We start from the raw sequence: 24,481 nt of genomic DNA, 5'->3' as shown, positions 1-24,481 counted from the left end.
CCTGTAAACTGCCCCTTTCTACTTCCAATGTACAGAAATCCTGTAAGCTGCTTCTCTTTTACTCAGACTACTGAAAACCCGCATAGTGCGTAAGACTACTCCCACGCTACAGAACTCCCTTAAAGTGTTTTCTACAATCAGGATGCAGAACACCTGTAAACTACCTCTCACTACTTCCAATGTACAGAAATCCTGTAAGCTGCTTCTCTTTTACTCAGACTACTGAAAACCCGCATAGTGCGTAAGACTACTCCCATGCTACAGAACTCCCGTAAAGTGTTTTCTACACTCAGGACGCAGAAGTCCTGTACACTGCCTCTCACTACTTCCAATGTACAGAAATCCTGTAAGCTGCTTCTCTTTTACTCAGACTACTGAAAACCCGCATAGTGCGTAAGACTACTCCCATGCTACAGAACTCCCGTAAAGTGTTTCCTACCCTCAGGATGCAGGACTCCTTTAAACTGCCTCTCCCTACTTCCAATGTACAGAAATCCTGTAAGCTGCTTCAATTTTACTCAGACTACTGAAAACTCGTGTAGCGCGTAAGACTACTCCCATGCTACAGAACTCCCGTAAAGTGTTTCCTACACTCAGGATGCAGAACTCCTGTAAACTGCCTCTCACTACTTCCAATGTACAGAAATCCTGTAAGCTGCTTCTCTTTTACTCAGACTACTGAAAACCCGCATAGTGTGTAAAACTACTCCCATGCTACAGAACTCCCGTAAAGTGTTTCCTACCCTCAGGATGCAGAACTCCTGTAAACTGCCTCTCACTACTTCCAATGTACAGAAATCCTGTAAGCTGCTTCTCTTTTACTCAGACTACTGAAACCCCGCATAGTGTGTAAGACTACTCCCAAGCTACAGAACTCCCATAAAGTATTTCCTACACTGAGGATGGAGAACTCTTGTAAACTGCCTCTCACTACTTCCAATGTACAGAAATCCTGTAAGCTGCTTCGCTTTTACTCAGACTACTGAAAACCCGCACAGTGCGTAAGACTACTCCCATGCTACAGAACTCCTGTAAAGTATTTCCTACACTCAGGATGCACAACTCCTATAAACTGCCTCTCACTACTTCCAATGTACAGAAAACCTGTAAGCTACTTCTCTTTTACAAAGACTGCTGAAAACCTGCATAGTGTGTAAAACTACTCCCATGCTACAGAACTCCTGTAAAGTGTTTCCTACACTCAGGATGCAGAACTCCAGTAAATTGCCTCTCACTACTTCCAATGTACTGAAATCCTGTAAGCTGCTTCTCTTTTACTCACACTACTGAAAACCCGCATTGTGCGTAAGACTACTCCCATGCTACAGAACTCCCGTAAAGTGTTTTCTACACTAAGGATGCAGCACTCCTGTAAACTGCCCCTTTCTACTTCCAATGTACAGAAATCCTGTAAGCTGCTTCTCTTTTACTCAGACTACTGAAAACCCGCATAGTGCGTAAGACTACTCCCACGCTACAGAACTCCTGTAAAGTGTTTTCAACACTCAGGATGCAGAACACCTGTAAACTGCCTCTCACTACTTCCAATGTACAGAAATCCTGTAAGCTGCTTCTCTTTTACTCAGACTACTGAAAACCCGCATAGTGCGTAAGACTACTCCCATGCTACAGAACTCCCGTAAAGTGTTTTCTACACTCAGGACGCAGAACTCCTGTACACTGCCTCTCACTACTTCCAATGTACAGAAATCCTGTAAGCTGCTTCTCTTTTACTCACACTACTGAAAACCCGCATTGTGCGTAAGACTACTCCCATGCTACAGAACTCCCGTAAAGTGTTTCCTACCCTCAGGATGCAGGACTCCTTTAAACTGCCTCTCCCTACTTCCAATGTACAGAAATCCTGTAAGCTGCTTCTCTTTTACTCAGACTACTGAAAACCCGCATTGTGCGTAAGACTACTCCCATGCTACAGAACTCCTGTAACGTGTTTCCTACCCTCAGGATGCAGGACTCCTTTAAACTGCCTCTCCCTTCTTCCAATGTACAGAAATCCTGTAAGCTGCTTCTCTTTTACTCACACTACTGAAAACCCGCATTGTGCGTAAGACTACTCCCATGCTACAGAACTCCCGTAAAGTGTTTCCTACCCTCAGGATGCAGGACTCCTTTAAACTGCCTCTCCCTACTTCCAATGTACAGAAATCCTGTAAGCTGCTTCTCTTTTACTCAGACTACTGAAAACCCGCATAGTGCGTAAGACTACTCCCACGCTACAGAACTCTCTTAAAGTGTTTTCAACACTCAGGATGCAGAACACCTGTAAACTGCCTCTCACTACTTCCAATGTACAGAAATCCTGTAAGCTGCTTCTCTTTTACTCAGACTACTGAAAACCCGCATAGTGCGTAAGACTACTCCCATGCTACAGAACTCCCGTAAAGTGTTTTCTACACTCAGGACGCAGAACTCCTGTACACTGCCTCTCACTACTTCCAATGTACAGAAATCCTGTAAGCTGCTTCTCTTTTACTCAGACTACTGAAAACCCGCATAGTGCGTAAGACTACTCCCATGCTACAGAACTCCCTTAAAGTGTTTCCTACCCTCAGGATGCAGGACTCCTTTAAACTGCCTCTCCCTACTTCCAATGTACAGAAATCCTGTAAGCTGCTTCTCTTTTATTCAGACTACTAAAAACCCGCATAGTGTGTAAGACTACTCCCATGCTACAGAACTCCCGTAAAGTGTTTCCTACACTCAGGATGCAGAACTCCTGTAAACTGCCTCTCACTACTTCCAATGTACAGAAATCCTGTAAGCTGCTTCTCTTTTACTCAGACTACTGAAAACCCGCATAGTGCGTAAGACTACTCCCATGCTACAGAACTCCCGTAAAGTGCTTCCTACACTGGATGCAGAACTCCTTTAAACTGCCTCTTACTACTTCCAACGCACAGAAATCCTGTTAGCTGCTTCTCTTTTGATCAGACTACTGAAAATCCGCATAGTGCTTAAGACTATTCCCATGCTACAGAACTCCCGTAAAGTGTTTCCTACACTCAGGATGCAGAACTCCTGTACTCTGCCGTTCACTACGTCCAATGTACAGAAATCCTGTAAGCTGCTTCTCTTTTACTCAGACTACTGAAAACCCACATAGTGCGTAAGACTATTCCCATATTACAGGACTCCCGTAAAGTATTTCCTTCACTCAGGATGCAGAACAGCTTTAAATTGCCTCTCACTACTTAAAATGTACAGAAATCCTGTAAGCTGCATCTCTTTTACTCAGAATACTGAAAACCCGCATAGTGCGAAAGATTTCTCCCATGCTACAGAACTCCCGTAACGTGTTTCCTACACTCAGGATGCAGAACTCCTGTAAACTGCCTCTCACTATTTCCAATGTGCAGTAATCCTGTAAGCTGCTTCTCTTTTACTCAGACTACTGAAAACGCCCATAGTGCGTAAGACTACTCCCATGCTACAGAACTCCCGTAAAGTGTTTCCTACACTCAGGATGCAGAACTCCTTTAAACTACCTCTCATTACTTCCAATGTACAGAAATCCTGTTACCAGTTTTACTAAGACTACTGAAAACCCGCATAGTGCGTAAGACTACTCCCATGCTACAGAACTCCCGTAAAGTGTTTCCTACACTCAGGATGCAGAACTCCTGTAAACTGCCTCTCACTACTTCCAATGTACAGAAATCCTGTAAGCTGCTTCTCTTTTACTCAGACTACTGAAAACCCGCATAGTGTGTAAAACTACTCCCATGCTACAGAACTCCCGTAAAGTGTTTCCTACCCTCAGGATGCAGAACTCCTGTAAACTGCCTCTCACTACTTCCAATGTACAGAAATCCTGTAAGCTGCTTCTCTTTTACTCAGACTACTGAAACCCCGCATAGTGTGTAAGACTACTCCCAAGCTACAGAACTCCCATAAAGTGTTTCCTACACTGAGGATGGAGAACTCTTGTAAACTGCCTCTCACTACTTCCAATGTACAGAAATCCTGTAAGCTGCTTCGCTTTTACTCAGACAACTGAAAACCCGCACAGTGCGTAAGACTACTCCCATGCTACAGAACTCCTGTAAAATATTTCCTACACTCAGGATGCACAACTCCTATAAACTGCCTCTCACTACTTCCAATGTACAGAAAACCTGTAAGCTACTTCTCTTTTACAAAGACTGCTGAAAACCCGCATAGTGTGTAAAACTACTCCCATGCTACAGAACTCCTGTAAAGTGTTTCCTACACTCAGGATGCAGAACTCCTGTAAATTGCCTCTCACTACTTCCAATGTACTGAAATCCTGTAAGCTGCTTCTCTTTTACTCACACTACTGAAAACCCGCATAATGCGTAAGACTACTCCCATGCTACAGAACTCCCGTAAAGTGTTTTCTACACTCAGGATGCAGCACTCCTGTAAACTGCCCCTTTCTACTTCCAATGTACAGAAATCCTGTAAGCTGCTTCTCTTTTACTCAGACTACTGAAAACCCGCATAGTGCGTAAGACTACTCCCACGCTACAGAAGTCCCTTAAAGTGTTTTCAACACTCAGGATGCAGAACTCCTGTACACTGCCTCTCACTACTTCTAATGTACAGAAATCCTGTAAGCTGCTTCTCTTTTACTCAGACTACTGAAAACCCGCATAGTGCGTAAGACTACTCCCATGCTAGAGAACTCCCGTAAAGTGCTTCCTACACTGGATGCAGAACTCCTTTAAACTGCCTCTTACTACTTCCAACGCACAGAAATCCTGTTAGCTGCTTCTCTTTTGATCAGACTACTGAAAATCCGCATAGTGCTTAAGACTATTCCCATGCTACAGAACTCCCGTAAAGTGTTTCCTACACTCAGGATGCAGAACTCCTGTACACTGCCGTTCACTACGTCCAATGTACAGAAATCCTGTAAGCTGCTTCTCTTTTACTCAGACTACTGAAAACCCACATAGTGCGTAAGACTATTCCCACATTACAGGACTCCCGTAAAGTATTTCCTTCACTCAGGATGCAGAACAGCTTTAAATTGCCTCTCACTACTTAAAATGTACAGAAATCCTGTAAGCTGCATCTCTTTTACTCAGACTACTGAAAACCCGCATAGTGCGAAAGATTTCTCCCATGCTACAGAACTCCCGTAACGTGTTTCCTACACTCAGGATGCAGAACTCCTGTAAACTGCCTCTCACTATTTCCAATGTACAGAAATCCTGTAAGCTGCTTCTCTTTTACTCAGACTACTGAAAACCCGCATAGTGCGTAAGACTACTCCCATGCTACAGAACTCCCGTAAAGTGTTTCCTACACTCAGGATGCAGAACTCCTTTAAACTACCTCTCATTACTTCCAATGTACAGAAATCCTGTTACCAGTTTTACTAAGACTACTTAAAACCCGCATAGTGAGTAAGAATTCTCCCATGCTACAGAACTCCCGTAAAGTGTTTCCTACACTCAGGATGCAGAACTCCTGTAAACTGCCTCTCACTACTTCCAATGTACAGAAATCCTGTAAGCTGCTACTCTTTTACTCAGACTACTGAAAACCAGCATAGTGCGTAAGACTACTCCCATGCTACAGAACTCCCGTAAAGTGTTTTCAACCCTCAGGATGCAGAACTCCTGTAAACTGCCTCTCACTACTTCCAATGTACAGAAATCCTGTAAGCTGCTTCTCTTTTACTCAGACTACTGAAAACCCACATAGTGCGTAAGACTACCCCCATGCTACAGAACTCCCGTAAAGTGTTTCCTACACTGGATGCAGAACTCCTGTAAACTGCCTCTCACTACTTCCAATGTACAGAAATCCTGTAAGCTGCTTCTCTTTTACTCAGACTACTAAAAACCCGCATACTGCGTAAGACTACTCCCATGCTACAGAACTCCCATAAAGTGTTTCCTACACTCAGGATACAGAACTCCTGTAAACTGCCTTTCACTACTTCCAATGTACAGAAATCCTGTAAGCTGCTTCTCTTTTACTCAGACTACTGAAAACGCGCATAGTGCGTAAGACTACTCCCATGCTACAGAACTCCCTTAAAGTGTTTTCAACACTCAGGATGCAGAACACCTGTAAACTGCCTCTCACTACTTCCAATGTACAGAAATCCTGTAAGCTGCTTCTCTTTTACTCAGACTACTGAAAACCCGCATACTGCGTAAGACTACTCCCATGCTACACAACTCCCTTAAAGTGTTTTCTACACTCAGGATGCAGAACTTCTGTAAACTGCCTCTCACTACTTCCAATGTACAGAAATCCTGTAAGCTGCTTCTCTTTTACTCAGACTACTGAAAACCCGCATACTGCGTAAGACTACTCCCATGCTACACAACTCCCGTAGAGTGTTTCCTACACTCAGGATGCAGGACTCCTTTAAACTGCCTCTCACTACTTCCAATGTACAGAAATCCTGTAAGCTGCTTCACTTTTACTCAGACTACTGAAAACTCGCGTAGTGCGTTAGACTACTCCCATGCTACAGAACTCCTGTAAAGTGTTTCCTACACTCAGGATACAGAACTCCTGTAAACTGCCTCTCACTACTTCCAATGTACAGAAATCCTGTAAGCTGCTTCTCTTTTACTCAGACTACTGAAAACCCGCATAGTGTGTAAAACTACTCCCATGCTACAGAACTCCCGTAAAGTGTTTCCTACCCTCAGGATGCAGAACTCCTGTAAACTGCCTCTCACTACTTCCAATGTACAGAAATCCTGTAAGCTGCTTCTCTTTTACTCAGACTACTGAAACCCCGCATAGAGTGTAAGACTACTCCCAAGCTACAGAACTCCCATGAAGTTTTTCCTACACTGAGGATGGAGAACTCTTGTAAACTGCCTCTCACTACTTCCAATGTACAGAAATCCTGTAAGCTGCTTCGCTTTTACTCAGACAACTGAAAACCCGCACAGTGCGTAAGACTACTCCCATGCTACAGAACTCCTGTAAAGTATTTCCTACACTCAGGATGCACAACTCCTATAAACTGCCACTCACTACTTCCAATGTACAGAAAACCTGTAAGCTACTTCTCTTTTACAAAGACTGCTGAAAACCCGCATAGTGTGTAAAACTACTCCCATGCTACAGAACTCCTGTAAAGTGTTTCCTACACTCAGGATGCAGAACTCCTGTAAATTGCCTCTCACTACTTCCAATGTACTGAAATCCTGTAAGCTACTTCTCTTTTACTCACACTACTGAAAACCCGCATTGTGCGTAAGACTACTCCCATGCTACAGAACTCCCGTAAAGTGTTTTCTACACTCAGGATGCAGCACTCCTGTAAACTGCCCCTTTCTACTTCCAATGTACAGAAATCCTGTAAGCTGCTTCTCTTTTACTCAGACTACTGAAAACCCGCATAGTGCGTAAGACTACTCCCACGCTACAGAACTCCCTTAAAGTGTTTTCAACACTCAGGATGCAGAACACCTGTAAACTGCCTCTCACTACTTCCAATGTACAGAAATCCTGTAAGCTGCTTCTCTTTTACTCAGACTACTGAAAACCCGCATAGTGCGTAAGACTACTCCCATGCTACAGAACTCCCGTAAAGTGTTTCCTACCCTCAGGATGCAGGACTCCTTTAAACTGCCTCTCCCTACTTCCAATGTACAGAAATCCTGTAAGCTGCTTCTCTTTTATTCAGACTACTAAAAACCCGCATAGTGTGTAACACTACTCCCATGCTACAGAACTCCCGTAAAGTGTTTCCTACACTGGATGCAGAACTCCTGTAAACTGCCTCTCACTACTTCCAATGTACAGAAATCCTGTAAGCTGCTTCTCTTTTACTCAGACTACTTAAAACCCGCATACTGCGTAAGACTACTCCCATGCTACAGAACTCCCATAAAGTGTTTCCTACACTCAGGATACAGAACTCCTGTAAACTGCCTTTCACTACTTCCAATGTACAGAAATCCTGTAAGCTGCTTCTCTTTTACTCAGACTGCTGAAAACCCGCATAATGCGTAAGACTACTCCCATGCTACACAACTCCCGTAGAGTGTTTCCTACACTCAGGATGCAGGACTCCTTTAAACTGCCTCTCACTACTTCCAATGTACAGAAATCCTGTAAGCTGCTTCTCTTTTACTCAGACTACTGAAAACCCGCATAGTGTGTAAAACTACTCCCATGCTACAGAACTCCCGTAAAGTGTTTCCTACCCTCAGGATGCAGAACTCCTGTAAACTGCCTCTCACTACTTCCAATGTACAGAAATCCTGTAAGCTGCTTCTCTTTTACTCAGACTACTGAAACCCCGCATAGAGTGTAAGACTACTCCCAAGCTACAGAACTCCCATGAAGTTTTTCCTACACTGAGGATGGAGAACTCTTGTAAACTGCCTCTCACTACTTCCAATGTACAGAAATCCTGTAAGCTGCTTCGCTTTTACTCAGACAACTGAAAACCCGCACAGTGCGTAAGACTACTCCCATGCTACAGAACTCCTGTAAAGTATTTCCTACACTCAGGATGCACAACTCCTATAAACTGCCTCTCACTACTTCCAATGTACAGAAAACCTGTAAGCTACTTCTCTTTTACAAAGACTGCTGAAAACCCGCATAGTGTGTAAAACTACTCCCATGCTACAGAACTCCTGTAAAGTGTTTCCTACACTCAGGATGCAGAACTCCTGTAAATTGCCTCTCACTACTTCCAATGTACTGAAATCCTGTAAGCTACTTCTCTTTTACTCACACTACTGAAAACCCGCATTGTGCGTAAGACTACTCCCATGCTACAGAACTCCCGTAAAGTGTTTTCAACACTCAGGATGCAGAACACCTGTAAACTGCCTCTCACTACTTCCAATGTACAGAAATCCTGTTACCAGTTTTACTAAGACTACTTAAATCCCGCATAGTGAGTAAGAATTCTCCCATGCTACAGAACTCCCGTAAAGTGTTTCCTACACTCAGGATGCAGAACTCCTGTAAACTGCCTCTCACTACTTCCAATGTACAGAAATCCTGTAAGCTGCTACTCTTTTACTCAGACTACTGAAAACCCGCATAGTGCGTAAGACTACTCCCATGCTACAGAACTCCCGTAAAGTGTTTTCTACACTCAGGATGCAGAACTCCTGTAAACTGCCTCTCACTACTTCCAATGTACAGAAATCCTGTAAGCTGCTTCTCTTTTACTCAGACTACTGAAAACCCGCATAGTGCGTAAGACTACTCCCATGCTACAGAACTCCAGTAAAGTGTTTCCTACACTTAATGCAGAACTCCTGTAAACTGCCTCTCACTACTTCCAATGTACAGAAATCCTGTAAGCTGCTTCTCTTTTACTCAGACTACTTAAAACCCGCATACTGCGTAAGACTACTCCCATGCTACAGAACTCCCGTAAAGTGTTTCCTAAAGTCAGGATACAGAACTCCTGTAAACTGCCCCTTTCTACTTCCAATGTACAGAAATCCTGTAAGCTGCTTCTCTTTTACTCAGACTGCTGAAAACCCGCATAGTGCGTAAGACTACTCCCATGCTACAGAACTCCCGTAAAGTGTTTTCTACACTCAGGATGCAGCACTCCTGTAAACTGCCCCTTTCTACTTCCAATGTACAGAAATCCTGTAAGCTGCATCTCTTTTACTCAGACTACTGAAAACCCCCATAGTGCGAAAGATTTCTCCCATGCTACAGAACTCCCGTAAAGTGTTTCCTACACTCAGGATTCAGAACTCCTGTAAACTGCCTCTCACTACTTCCAATGTACAGAAATCCTGTAAGCTGCTTCTCTTTTACTCAGACTACTGAAAACCCGCATAGTGCGTAAGACTACCCCCATGCTACAGAACTCCCGTAAATTGTTTCCTACACTGGATGCAGAACTCCTGTAAACTGCCTCTCACTACTTCCAATGTACAGAAATCCTGTAAGCTGCTTCTCTTTTACTCAGACTACTTAAAACCCGCATACTGCGTAAGACTACTCCCATGCTACAGAACTCCCATAAAGTGTTTCCTACACTCAGGATACAGAACTCCTGTAAACTGCCTTTCACTACTTCCAATGTACAGAAATCCTGTAAGCTGCTTCTCTTTTACTCAGACTACTGAAAACGCGCATAGTGCGTAAGACTACTCCCATGCTACAGAACTCCCGTAAAGTGTTTTCAACACTCAGGATGCAGAACACCTGTAAACTGCCTCTCACTACTTCCAATGTACAGAAATCCTGTAAGCTGCTTCTCTTTTACTCAGACTACTGAAAACCCGCATAGTGCGTAAGACTACTCCCATGCTACAGAACTCCCATAAAGTGTTTTCAACACTCAGGATGCAGAACACCTGTAAACTGCCTCTCACTACTTCCAATGTACAGAAATCCTGTAAGCTGCTTCTCTTTTACTCAGACTACTTAAAACCCGCATACTGCGTAAGACTACTCCCATGCTACAGAACTCCCATAAAGTGTTTTCAACACTCAGGATGCAGAACACCTGTAAACTGCCTCTCACTACTTCCAATGTACAGAAATCCTGTAAGCTGCTTCTCTTTTACTCAGACTACTGAAAACCCGCATAGTGCGTAAGACTACTCCCATGCTACAGAACTCCCGTAAAGTGTTTCCTACCCTCAGGATGCAGGACTCCTTTAAACTGCCTCTCCCTACTTCCAATGTACAGAAATCCTGTAAGCTGCTTCTCTTTTATTCAGACTACTAAAAACCCGCATAGTGTGTAACACTACTCCCATGCTACAGAACTCCCGTAAAGTGTTTCCTACACTGGATGCAGAACTCCTGTAAACTGCCTCTCACTACTTCCAATGTACAGAAATCCTGTAAGCTGCTTCTCTTTTACTCAGACTACTTAAAACCCGCATACTGCGTAAGACTACTCCCATGCTACAGAACTCCCATAAAGTGTTTCCTACACTCAGGATACAGAACTCCTGTAAACTGCCTTTCACTACTTCCAATGTACAGAAATCCTGTAAGCTGCTTCTCTTTTACTCAGACTGCTGAAAACCCGCATAATGCGTAAGACTACTCCCATGCTACACAACTCCCGTAGAGTGTTTCCTACACTCAGGATGCAGGACTCCTTTAAACTGCCTCTCACTACTTCCAATGTACAGAAATCCTGTAAGCTGCTTCTCTTTTACTCAGACTACTGAAAACCCGCATAGTGTGTAAAACTACTCCCATGCTACAGAACTCCCGTAAAGTGTTTCCTACCCTCAGGATGCAGAACTCCTGTAAACTGCCTCTCACTACTTCCAATGTACAGAAATCCTGTAAGCTGCTTCTCTTTTACTCAGACTACTGAAACCCCGCATAGAGTGTAAGACTACTCCCAAGCTACAGAACTCCCATGAAGTTTTTCCTACACTGAGGATGGAGAACTCTTGTAAACTGCCTCTCACTACTTCCAATGTACAGAAATCCTGTAAGCTGCTTCGCTTTTACTCAGACAACTGAAAACCCGCACAGTGCGTAAGACTACTCCCATGCTACAGAACTCCTGTAAAGTATTTCCTACACTCAGGATGCACAACTCCTATAAACTGCCTCTCACTACTTCCAATGTACAGAAAACCTGTAAGCTACTTCTCTTTTACAAAGACTGCTGAAAACCCGCATAGTGTGTAAAACTACTCCCATGCTACAGAACTCCTGTAAAGTGTTTCCTACACTCAGGATGCAGAACTCCTGTAAATTGCCTCTCACTACTTCCAATGTACTGAAATCCTGTAAGCTACTTCTCTTTTACTCACACTACTGAAAACCCGCATTGTGCGTAAGACTACTCCCATGCTACAGAACTCCCGTAAAGTGTTTTCAACACTCAGGATGCAGAACACCTGTAAACTGCCTCTCACTACTTCCAATGTACAGAAATCCTGTTACCAGTTTTACTAAGACTACTTAAATCCCGCATAGTGAGTAAGAATTCTCCCATGCTACAGAACTCCCGTAAAGTGTTTCCTACACTCAGGATGCAGAACTCCTGTAAACTGCCTCTCACTACTTCCAATGTACAGAAATCCTGTAAGCTGCTACTCTTTTACTCAGACTACTGAAAACCCGCATAGTGCGTAAGACTACTCCCATGCTACAGAACTCCCGTAAAGTGTTTTCTACACTCAGGATGCAGAACTCCTGTAAACTGCCTCTCACTACTTCCAATGTACAGAAATCCTGTAAGCTGCTTCTCTTTTACTCAGACTACTGAAAACCCGCATAGTGCGTAAGACTACTCCCATGCTACAGAACTCCAGTAAAGTGTTTCCTACACTTAATGCAGAACTCCTGTAAACTGCCTCTCACTACTTCCAATGTACAGAAATCCTGTAAGCTGCTTCTCTTTTACTCAGACTACTTAAAACCCGCATACTGCGTAAGACTACTCCCATGCTACAGAACTCCCGTAAAGTGTTTCCTAAAGTCAGGATACAGAACTCCTGTAAACTGCCCCTTTCTACTTCCAATGTACAGAAATCCTGTAAGCTGCTTCTCTTTTACTCAGACTGCTGAAAACCCGCATAGTGCGTAAGACTACTCCCATGCTACAGAACTCCCGTAAAGTGTTTTCTACACTCAGGATGCAGCACTCCTGTAAACTGCCCCTTTCTACTTCCAATGTACAGAAATCCTGTAAGCTGCATCTCTTTTACTCAGACTACTGAAAACCCCCATAGTGCGAAAGATTTCTCCCATGCTACAGAACTCCCGTAAAGTGTTTCCTACACTCAGGATTCAGAACTCCTGTAAACTGCCTCTCACTACTTCCAATGTACAGAAATCCTGTAAGCTGCTTCTCTTTTACTCAGACTACTGAAAACCCGCATAGTGCGTAAGACTACCCCCATGCTACAGAACTCCCGTAAATTGTTTCCTACACTGGATGCAGAACTCCTGTAAACTGCCTCTCACTACTTCCAATGTACAGAAATCCTGTAAGCTGCTTCTCTTTTACTCAGACTACTTAAAACCCGCATACTGCGTAAGACTACTCCCATGCTACAGAACTCCCATAAAGTGTTTCCTACACTCAGGATACAGAACTCCTGTAAACTGCCTTTCACTACTTCCAATGTACAGAAATCCTGTAAGCTGCTTCTCTTTTACTCAGACTACTGAAAACGCGCATAGTGCGTAAGACTACTCCCACGCTACAGAACTCCCTTAAAGTGTTTTCAACACTCAGGATGCAGAACACCTGTAAACTGCCTCTCACTACTTCCAATGTACAGAAATCCTGTAAGCTGCTTCTCTTTTACTCAGACTACTGAAACCCCGCATAGAGTGTAAGACTACTCCCAAGCTACAGAACTCCCATGAAGTTTTTCCTACACTGAGGATGGAGAACTCTTGTAAACTGCCTCTCACTACTTCCAATGTACAGAAATCCTGTAAGCTGCTTCGCTTTTACTCAGACAACTGAAAACCCGCACAGTGCGTAAGACTACTCCCATGCTACAGAACTCCTGTAAAGTATTTCCTACACTCAGGATGCACAACTCCTATAAACTGCCTCTCACTACTTCCAATGTACAGAAAACCTGTAAGCTACTTCTCTTTTACAAAGACTGCTGAAAACCCGCATAGTGTGTAAAACTACTCCCATGCTACAGAACTCCTGTAAAGTGTTTCCTACACTCAGGATGCAGAACTCCTGTAAATTGCCTCTCACTACTTCCAATGTACTGAAATCCTGTAAGCTACTTCTCTTTTACTCACACTACTGAAAACCCGCATTGTGCGTAAGACTACTCCCATGCTACAGAACTCCCGTAAAGTGTTTCCTACACTCAGGATGCAGAACTCCTTTAAACTACCTCTCATTACTTCCAATGTACAGAAATCCTGTTACCAGTTTTACTAAGACTACTTAAAACCCGCATAGTGAGTAAGAATTCTCCCATGCTACAGAACTCCTGTAAAGTGTTTCCTACACTCAGGATGCAGAACTCCTGTAAACTGCCTCTCACTACTTCCAATGTACAGAAATCCTGTAAGCTGCTACTCTTTTACTCAGACTACTGAAAACCCGCATAGTGCGTAAGACTACTCCCATGCTACAGAACTCCAGTAAAGTGTTTTCTACACTCAGGATGCAGAACTCCTGTAAACTGCCTCTCACTACTTCCAATGTACAGAAATCCTGTAAGCTGCTTCTCTTTTACTCAGACTACTGAAAACCCGCATAGTGCGTAAGACTACTCCCATGCTACAGAACTCCAGTAAAGTGTTTCCTACACTTAATGCAGAACTCCTGTAAACTGCCTCTCACTACTTCCAATGTACAGAAATCCTGTAAGCTGCTTCTCTTTTACTCAGACTACTTAAAACCCGCATACTGCGTAAGACTACTCCCATGCTACAGAACTCCCGTAAAGTATTTCCTAAAGTCAGGATACAGAACTCCTGTAAACTGCCCCTTTCTACTTCCAATGTACAGAAATCCTGTAAGCTGCTTCTCTTTTACTCAGACTGCTGAAAACCCGCATAGTGCGTAAGACTACTCCCATGCTACAGAACTCCCGTAAAGTGTTTTCTACACTCAGGATGCAGCACTCCTGTAAACTGCCCCTTTCTACTTCCAATGTACAGAAATCCTGTAAGCTGCATCTCTTTTACTCAGACTACTGAAAACCCCCATAGTGCGAAAGATTTCTCCCATGCTACAGAACTCCCGTAAAGTGTTTCCTACACTCAGGATTCAGAACTCCTGTAAACTGCCTCTCACTACTTCCAATGTACAGAAATCCTGTAAGCTGCTTCTCTTTTACTCAGACTACTGAAAACCCGCATAGTGCGTAAGACTACCCCCATGCTACAGAACTCCCGTAAATTGTTTCCTACACTGGATGCAGAACTCCTGTAAACTGCCTCTCACTACTTCCAATGTACAGAAAACCTGTAAGCGGCTTCTCTTTTACTCAGACTACTTAAAACCCGCATACTGCGTAAGACTACTCCCATGCTACAGAACTCCCATAAAGTGTTTCCTACACTCAGGATACAGAACTCCTGTAAACTGCCTTTCACTACTTCCAATGTACAGAAATCCTGTAAGCTGCTTCTCTTTTACTCAGACTACTGAAAACGCGCATAGTGCGTAAGACTACTCCCACGCTACAGAACTCCCTTAAAGTGTTTTCAACACTCAGGATGCAGAACACCTGTAAACTGCCTCTCACTACTTCCAATGTACAGAAATCCTGTAAGCTGCTTCTCTTTTACTCAGACTACTGAAAACCTGCATAGTGCGTAAGACTACTCCCATGCTACACAACTCCCGTAGAGTGTTTCCTACACTCAGGATGCAGGACTCCTTTAAACTGCCTCTCCCTACTTCCAATGTACAGAAATCCTGTAAGCTGCTTCACTTTTACTCAGACTACTGAAAACTCGCGTAGTGCGTAAGACTACTCCCATGCTACAGAACTCCTGTAAAGTGTTTCCTACACTCAGGATACAGAACTCCTGTAAACTGCCTCTCACTACTTCCAATGTACAGAAATCCTGTAAGCTGCTTCTCTTTTACTCAGACTACTGAAAACCCGCATAGTGTGTAAAACTACTCCCATGCTACAGAACTCCCGTAAAGTGTTTCCTACCCTCAGGATGCAGAACTCCTGTAAACTGCCTCTCACTACTTCCAATGTACAGAAATCCTGTAAGCTGCTTCTCTTTTACTCAGACTACTGAAACCCCGCATAGAGTGTAAGACTATTCCCAAGCTACAGAACTCCCATGAAGTTTTTCCTACACTGAGGATGGAGAACTCTTGTACACTGCCTCTCACTACTTCCAATGTACAGAAATCCTGTAAGCTGCTTCGCTTTTACTCAGACAACTGAAAACCCGCACAGTGCGTAAGACTACTCCCATGCTACAGAACTCCTGTAAAGTATTTCCTACACTCAGGATGCACAACTCCTATAAACTGCCTCTCACTACTTCCAATGTACAGAAAACCTGTAAGCTACTTCTCTTTTACAAAGACTGCTGAAAACCCGCATAGTGTGTAAAACTACTCCCATGCTACAGAACTCCTGTAAAGTGTTTCCTACACTCAGGATGCAGAACTCCTGTAAATTGCCTCTCACTACTTCCAATGTACTGAAATCCTGTAAGCTACTTCTCTTTTACTCACACTACTGAAAACCCGCATTGTGCGTAAGACTACTCCCATGCTACAGAACTCCCGTAAAGTGTTTCCTACACTCAGGATGCAGAACTCCTTTAAATTACCTCTCATTACTTCCAATGTACAGAAATCCTGTTACCAGTTTTACTAAGACTACTTAAAACCCGCATAGTGAGTAAGAATTCTCCCATGCTACAGAACTCCCGTAAAGTGTTTCCTACACTCAGGATGCAGAACTCCTGTAAACTGCCTCTCACTACTTCCAATGTACAGAAATCCTGTAAGCTGCTACTCTTTTACTCAGACTACTGAAAACCCGCATAGTGCGTAAGACTACTCCCATGCTACAGAACTCCCGTAAAGTGTTTTCTACACTCAGGATGCAGCACTCCTGTAAACTGCCCCTTTCTACTTCCAATGTACAGAAATCCTGTAAGCTGCATCTCTTTTACTCAGACTACTGAAAACCCGCATAGTGCGAAAGATTTCTCCCATGCTACAGAACTCCCGTAAAGTGTTTCCTACCCTCAGGATACAGAACTCCTGTAAACTGCCTTTCACTACTTCCAATGTACAGAAATCCTGTAAGCTGCTTCTCTTTTACTCAGACTACTGAAAACGCGCATAGTGCGTAAGACTACTCCCACGCTACAGAACTCCCTTAAAGTGTTTTCAACACTCAGGATGCAGAACACCTGTAAACTGCCTCTCACTACTTCCAATGTACAGAAAACCTGTAAGCTGCTTCTCTTTTACTCAGACTACTGAAAACCCGCATACTGCGTAAGACTACTCCGATGCTACAGAACTCCCTTAAAGTGTTTTCTACACTCAGGACGCAGAACTCCTGTACACTGCCTCTCACTACTTCCAATGTACAGAAATCCTGTAAGCTGCTTCTCTTTTACTCAGACTACTGAAAACCCGCATAGTGCGTAAGACTACTCCCATGCTACAGAACTCCCGTAAAGTGTTTCCTACCCTCAGGATGCAGGACTCCTTTAAACTGCCTCTCCCTACTTCCAATGTACAGAAATCCTGTAAGCTGCTTCTCTTTTATTCAGACTACTAAAAACCCGCATAGTGTGTAACAGTACTCCCATGCTACAGAACTCCCGTAAAGTGTTTCCTACACTGGATGCAGAACTCCTGTAAACTGCCTCTCACTACTTCCAATGTACAGAAATCCTGTAAGCTGCTTCTCTTTTACTCAGACTGCTTAAAACCCGCATAATGCGTAAGACTACTCCCATGCTACAGAACTCCCGTAAAGTGTTTCCTACACTCAGGATGCAGAACTTCTGTAAACTGCCTCTCACTACTTCCAATGTACAGAAATCCTGTAAGCTGCTTCTCTTTTACTCAGACTACTGAAAACCTGCATAGTGCGTAAGACTACTCCCATGCTACACAACTCCCGTAGAGTGTTTCCTACACTCAGGATGCAGGACTCCTTTAAACTGCCTCTCACTACTTCCAATGTACAGAAATCCTGTAAGCTGCTTCACTTTTACTCAGACTACTGAAAACTCGCGTAGTGCGTAAGACTACTCCCATGCTACAGAACTCCTGTAAAGTGTTTCCTACACTCAGGATACAGAACTCCTGTAAACTGCCTCTCACTACTTCCAATGTACAGAAATCCTGTAAGCTGCTTCTCTTTTACTCAGACTACTGAAAACCCGCATAGTGTGTAAAACTACTCCCATGCTACAGAACTCCCGTAAAGTGTTTCCTACCCTCAGGATGCAGAACTCCTGTAAACTGCCTCTCAGTACTTCCAATGTACAGAAATCCTGTAAGCTGCTTCTCTTTTACTCAGACTACTGAAACCCCGCATAGAGTGTAAGACTACTCCCAAGCTACAGAACTCCCATGAAGTTTTTCCTACACTGAGGATGGAGAACTCTTGTAAACTGCCTCTCACTACTTCCAATGTACAGAAATCCTGTAAGCTGCTTCGCTTTTACTCAGACAACTGAAAACCCGCACAGTGCGTAAGAATACTCCCATGCTACAGAACTCCTGTAAAGTATTTCCTACACTCAGGATGCACAACTCCTATAAACTGCCTCTCACTACTTCCAATGTACAGAAAACCTGTAAGCTACTTCTCTTTTACAAAGACTGCTGAAAACCCGCATAGTGTGTAAACCTACTCCCATGCTACAGAACTCCTGTAAAGTGTTTCCTACACTCAGGATGCAGAACCCTGTAAATTGCCTCTCACTACTTCCAATGTACTGAAATCCTGTAAGCTACTTCTCTTTTACTCACACTACTGAAAACCCGCATTGTGCGTAAGACTACTCCCATGCTACAGAACTCCCGTAAAGTGTTTTCTACACTCAGGATGCAGCACTCCTGTAAACTGCCCCTTTCTACTTCCAATGTACAGAAATCCTGTAAGCTGCTTCTCTTTTACTCAGACTACTGAAAACCCTCATAGTGCGTAAGACTACTCCCACGCTACAGAACTCCCTTAAAGTGTTTTCAACACTCAGGATGCAGAACACCTGTAAACTGCCTCTCACTACTTCCAATGTACAGAAATCCTGTAAGCTGCTTCTCTTTTACTCAGACTACTGAAAACCCGCATAGTGCGTAAGACTACTCCCATGCTACAGAACTCCCGTAAAGTGTTTTCTACACTCAGGACGCAGAACTCCTGTACACTGCCTCTCACTACTTCCAATGTACAGAAATCCTGTAAGCTGCTTCTCTTTTACTCAGACTACTGAAAACCCGCATAGTGCGTAAGACTACTCCCATGCTACAGAACTCCCGTAAAGTGTTTCCTACCCTCAGGATGCAGGACTCCTTTAAACTGCCTCTCCCTACTTCCAATGTACAGAATTCCTGTAAGCTGCTTCTCTTTTATTCAGACTACTAAAAACCCGCATAGTGTGTAAGACTACTCCCATGCTACAGAACTCCCGTAAAGTGTTTCCTACCCTCAGGATGCAGAACTCCTGTACACTGCCTCTCACTACTTCCAATCTACAGAAATCCTGTAAGCTGCTTCTCTATTACTCAGACTACTGAAAACCCGCATAGTGCGTAAGACTACTCCCATGCTACAGAACTCCCGTAAAGTGCTTCCTACACTGGATGCAGAACTCCTTTAAACTGCCTCTTACTACTTCCAACGCACAGAAATCCTGTTAGCTGCTTCTCTTTTGATCAGACTACTGAAAATCCGCATAGTGCTTAAGACTATTCCCATGCTACAGAACTCCCGTAAAGTGTTTCCTACACTCAGGATGCAGAACTCCTGTACACTGCCGTTCATTACGTCCAATGTACAGAAATCCTGTAAGCTGCTTCTCTTTTACTCAGACTACTGAAAACCCACATAGTGCGTAAGACTATTCCCATATTACAGGACTCCCGTAAAGTATTTCCTTCACTCAGGATGCAGAACAGGTTTAAATTGCCTCTCACTACTTAAAATGTACAGAAATCCTGTAAGCTGCATCTCTTTTACTCAGAATACTGAAAACCCGCATAGTGCGAAAGATTTCTCCCAAGCTACAGAACTCCCGTAACGTGTTTCCTACACTCAGGACGCAGAACTCCTGTACACTGCCTCTCACTACTTCCAATGTACAGAAATCCTGTAAGCTGCTTCTCTTTTACTCAGACTACTGAAAACCCGCATAGTGCGTAAGACTACTCCCATGCTACAGAACTCCCGTAAAGTGTTTCCTACACTCAGGATGCAGAACTCCTTTAAACTACCTCTCATTACTTCCAATGTACAGAAATCCTGTTACCAGTTTTACTAAGACTACTTAAAACCCGCATAGTGAGTAAGAATTCTCCCATGCTACAGAACTCCCGTAAAGTGTTTCCTACAGTCAGGATGCAGAACTCCTGTAAACTGCCTCTCACTACTTCCAATGTACAGAAATCCTGTAAGCTGCTACTCTTTTACTCAGACTACTGAAAACCCGCATAGTGCGTAAGACTACTCCCATGCTACAGAACTCCCGTAAAGTGTTTCCTACACTCAGGATGCAGAACTCCTGTAAACTGCCTCTCACTACTTCCAATGTACAGAAATCCTGTAAGCTGCTACTCTTTTACTCAGACTACTGAAAACCCGCATAGTGCGTAAGACTACTCCCATGCTACAGAACTCCCGTAAAGTGTTTTCTACACTCAGGATGCAGAACTCCTGTAAACTGCCTCTCACTACTTCCAATGTACAGAAATCCTGTAAGCTGCTTCTCTTTTACTCAGACTACTGAAAACCCGCATAGTGCGTAAGACTACTCCCATGCTACAGAACTCCAGTAAAAGGTTTCCTACACTGGATGCAGAACTCCTGTAAACTGCCTCTCACTACTTCCAATGTACAGAAATCCTGTAAGCTGCTTCTCTTTTACTCAGACTACTTAAAACCCGCATACTGCGTAAGACTACTCCCATGCTACAGAACTCCCGTAAAGTGTTTCCTACAGTCAGGATACAGAACTCCTGTAAACTGCCCCTTTCTACTTCCAATGTACAGAAATCCTGTAAGCTGCTTCTCTTTTACTCAGACTGCTGAAAACCCGCATAGTGCGTAAGACTACTCCCATGCTACAGAACTCCCGTAACGTGTTTCCTACACTCAGGATGCAGCACTCCTGTAAACTGCCCCTTTCTACTTCCAATGTACAGAAATCCTGTAAGCTGCATCTCTTTTACTCAGACTACTGAAAACCCGCATAGTGCGAAAGATTTCTCCCATGCTACAGAACTCCCGTAAAGTGTTTCCTACCCTCAGGATACAGAACTCCTGTAAACTGCCTTTCACTACTTCCAATGTACAGAAATCCTGTAAGCTGCTTCTCTTTTACTCAGACTACTGAAAACGCGCATAGTGCGTAAGACTACTCCCACGCTACAGAACTCCCTTAAAGTGTTTTCAACACTCAGGATGCAGAACACCTGTAAACTGCCTCTCACTACTTCCAATGTACAGAAAACCTGTAAGCTGCTTCTCTTTTACTCAGACTACTGAAAACCCGCATACTGCGTAAGACTACTCCCATGCTACAGAACTCCCTTAAAGTGTTTTCTACACTCAGGACGCAGAACTCCTGTACACTGCCTCTCACTACTTCCAATGTACAGAAATCCTGTAAGCTGCTTCTCTTTTACTCAGACTACTGAAAACCCGCATAGTGCGTAAGACTACTCCCATGCTACAGAACTCCCGTAAAGTGTTTCCTACCCTCAGGATGCAGGACTGCTTTAAACTGCCTCTCCCTACTTCCAATGTACAGAAATCCTGTAAGCTGCTTCTCTTTTATTCAGACTACTAAAAACCCGCATAGTGTGTAACACTACTCCCATGCTACAGAACTCCCGTAAAGTGTTTCCTACACTGGATGCAGAACTCCTGTAAACTGCCTCTCACTACTTCCAATGTACAGAAATCCTGTAAGCTGCTTCTCTTTTACTCAGACTGCTTAAAACCCGCATAATGCGTAAGACTACTCCCATGCTACAGAACTCCCGTAAAGTGTTTCCTACACTCAGGATGCAGAACTTCTGTAAACTGCCTCTCACTACTTCCAATGTACAGAAATCCTGTAAGCTGCTTCTCTTTTACTCAGACTACTGAAAACCTGCATAGTGCGTAAGACTACTCCCATGCTACACAACTCCCGTAGAGTGTTTCCTACACTCAGGATGCAGGACTCCTTTAAACTGCCTCTCACTACTTCCAATGTACAGAAATCCTGTAAGCTGCTTCACTTTTACTCAGACTACTGAAAACTCGCGTAGTGCGTAAGACTACTCCCATGCTACAGAACTCCTGTAAAGTGTTTCCTACACTCAGGATACAGAACTCCTGTAAACTGCCTCTCACTACTTCCAATGTACAGAAATCCTGTAAGCTGCTTCTCTTTTACTCAGACTACTGAAAACCCGCATAGTGTGTAAAACTACTCCCATGCTACAGAACTCCCGTAAAGTGTTTCCTACCCTCAGGATGCAGAACTCCTGTAAACTGCCTCTCACTACTTCCAATGTACAGAAATCCTGTAAGCTGCTTCTCTTTTACTCAGACTACTGAAACCCCGCATAGAGTGTAAGACTACTCCCAAGCTACAGAACTCCCATGAAGTTTTTCCTACACTGAGGATGGAGAACTCTTGTAAACTGCCTCTCACTACTTCCAATGTACAGAAATCCTGTAAGCTGCTTCGCTTTTACTCAGACAACTGAAAACCCGCACAGTGCGTAAGAATACTCCCATGCTACAGAACTCCTGTAAAGTATTTCCTACACTCAGGATGCACAACTCCTATAAACTGCCTCTCACTACTTCCAATGTACAGAAAACCTGTAAGCTACTTCTCTTTTACAAAGACTGCTGAAAACCCGCATAGTGTGTAAAACTACTCCCATGCTACAGAACTCCTGTAAAGTGTTTCCTACACTCAGGATGCAGAACCCTGTAAATTGCCTCTCACTACTTCCAATGTACTGAAATCCTGTAAGCTACTTCTCTTTTACTCACACTACTGAAAACCCGCATTGTGCGTAAGACTACTCCCATGCTACAGAACTCCCGTAAAGTGTTTTCTACACTCAGGATGCAGCACTCCTGTAAACTGCCCCTTTCTACTTCCAATGTACAGAAATCCTGTAAGCTGCTTCTCTTTTACTCAGACTACTGAAAACCCTCATAGTGCGTAAGACTACTCCCACGCTACAGAACTCCCTTAAAGTGTTTTCAACACTCAGGATGCAGAACACCTGTAAACTGCCTCTCACTACTTCCAATGTACAGAAATCCTGTAAGCTGCTTCTCTTTTACTCAGACTACTGAAAACCCGCATAGTGCGTAAGACTACTCCCATGCTACAGAACTCCCGTAAAGTGTTTTCTACACTCAGGACGCAGAACTCCTGTACACTGCCTCTCACTACTTCCAATGTACAGAAATCCTGTAAGCTGCTTCTCTTTTACTCAGACTACTGAAAACCCGCATAGTGCGTAAGACTACTCCCATGCTACAGAACTCCCGTAAAGTGTTTCCTACCCTCAGGATGCAGGACTCCTTTAAACTGCCTCTCCCTACTTCCAATGTACAGAATTCCTGTAAGCTGCTTCTCTTTTATTCAGACTACTAAAAACCCGCATAGTGTGTAAGACTACTCCCATGCTACAGAACTCCCGTAAAGTGTTTCCTACCCTCAGGATGCAGAACTCCTGTAAACTGCCTCTCACTACTTCCAATGTACAGAAATCCTGTAAGCTGCTTCTCTATTACTCAGACTACTGAAAACCCGCATAGTGCGTAAGACTACTCCCATGCTACAGAACTCCCGTAAAGTGCTTCCTACACTGGATGCAGAACTCCTTTAAACTGCCTCTTACTACTTCCAACGCACAGAAATCCTGTTAGCTGCTTCTCTTTTGATCAGACTACTGAAAATCCGCATAGTGCTTAAGACTATTCCCATGCTACAGAACTCCCGTAAAGTGTTTCCTACACTCAGGATGCAGAACTCCTGTACACTGCCGTTCATTACGTCCAATGTACAGAAATCCTGTAAGCTGCTTCTCTTTTACTCAGACTACTGAAAACCCACATAGTGCGTAAGACTATTCCCATATTACAGGACTCCCGTAAAGTATTTCCTTCACTCAGGATGCAGAACAGGTTTAAATTGCCTCTCACTACTTAAAATGTACAGAAATCCTGTAAGCTGCATCTCTTTTACTCAGAATACTGAAAACCCGCATAGTGCGAAAGATTTCTCCCAAGCTACAGAACTCCCGTAACGTGTTTCCTACACTCAGGACGCAGAACTCCTGTACACTGCCTCTCACTACTTCCAATGTACAGAAATCCTGTAAGCTGCTTCTCTTTTACTCAGACTACTGAAAACCCGCATAGTGCGTAAGACTACTCCCATGCTACAGAACTCCCGTAAAGTGTTTCCTACACTCAGGATGCAGAACTCCTTTAAACTACCTCTCATTACTTCCAATGTACAGAAATCCTGTTACCAGTTTTACTAAGACTACTTAAAACCCGCATAGTGAGTAAGAATTCTCCCATGCTACAGAACTCCCGTAAAGTGTTTCCTACAGTCAGGATGCAGAACTCCTGTAAACTGCCTCTCACTACTTCCAATGTACAGAAATCCTGTAAGCTGCTTCTCTTTTACTCAGACTACTGAAAACCCGCATAGTGCGTAAGACTACTCCCATGCTACAGAACTCCCGTAAAGTGTTTCCTACACTCAGGATGCAGAACTCCTGTAAACTGCCTCTCACTACTTCCAATGTACAGAAATCCTGTAAGCTGCTTCGCTTTTACTCAGACAACTGAAAACCCGCACAGTGCGT

This window comes from Oryctolagus cuniculus, chromosome 21, assembly GCF_051225735.1.
Source record: "Oryctolagus cuniculus isolate XC-2025 breed Fujian yellow rabbit chromosome 21, ASM5122573v1, whole genome shotgun sequence".
In the NCBI taxonomy this organism is placed as follows: domain Eukaryota; kingdom Metazoa; phylum Chordata; class Mammalia; order Lagomorpha; family Leporidae; genus Oryctolagus; species Oryctolagus cuniculus.
The sequence above is the reverse complement of the archived record's forward strand: the minus strand, read 5'-3'. Positions refer to the sequence as shown.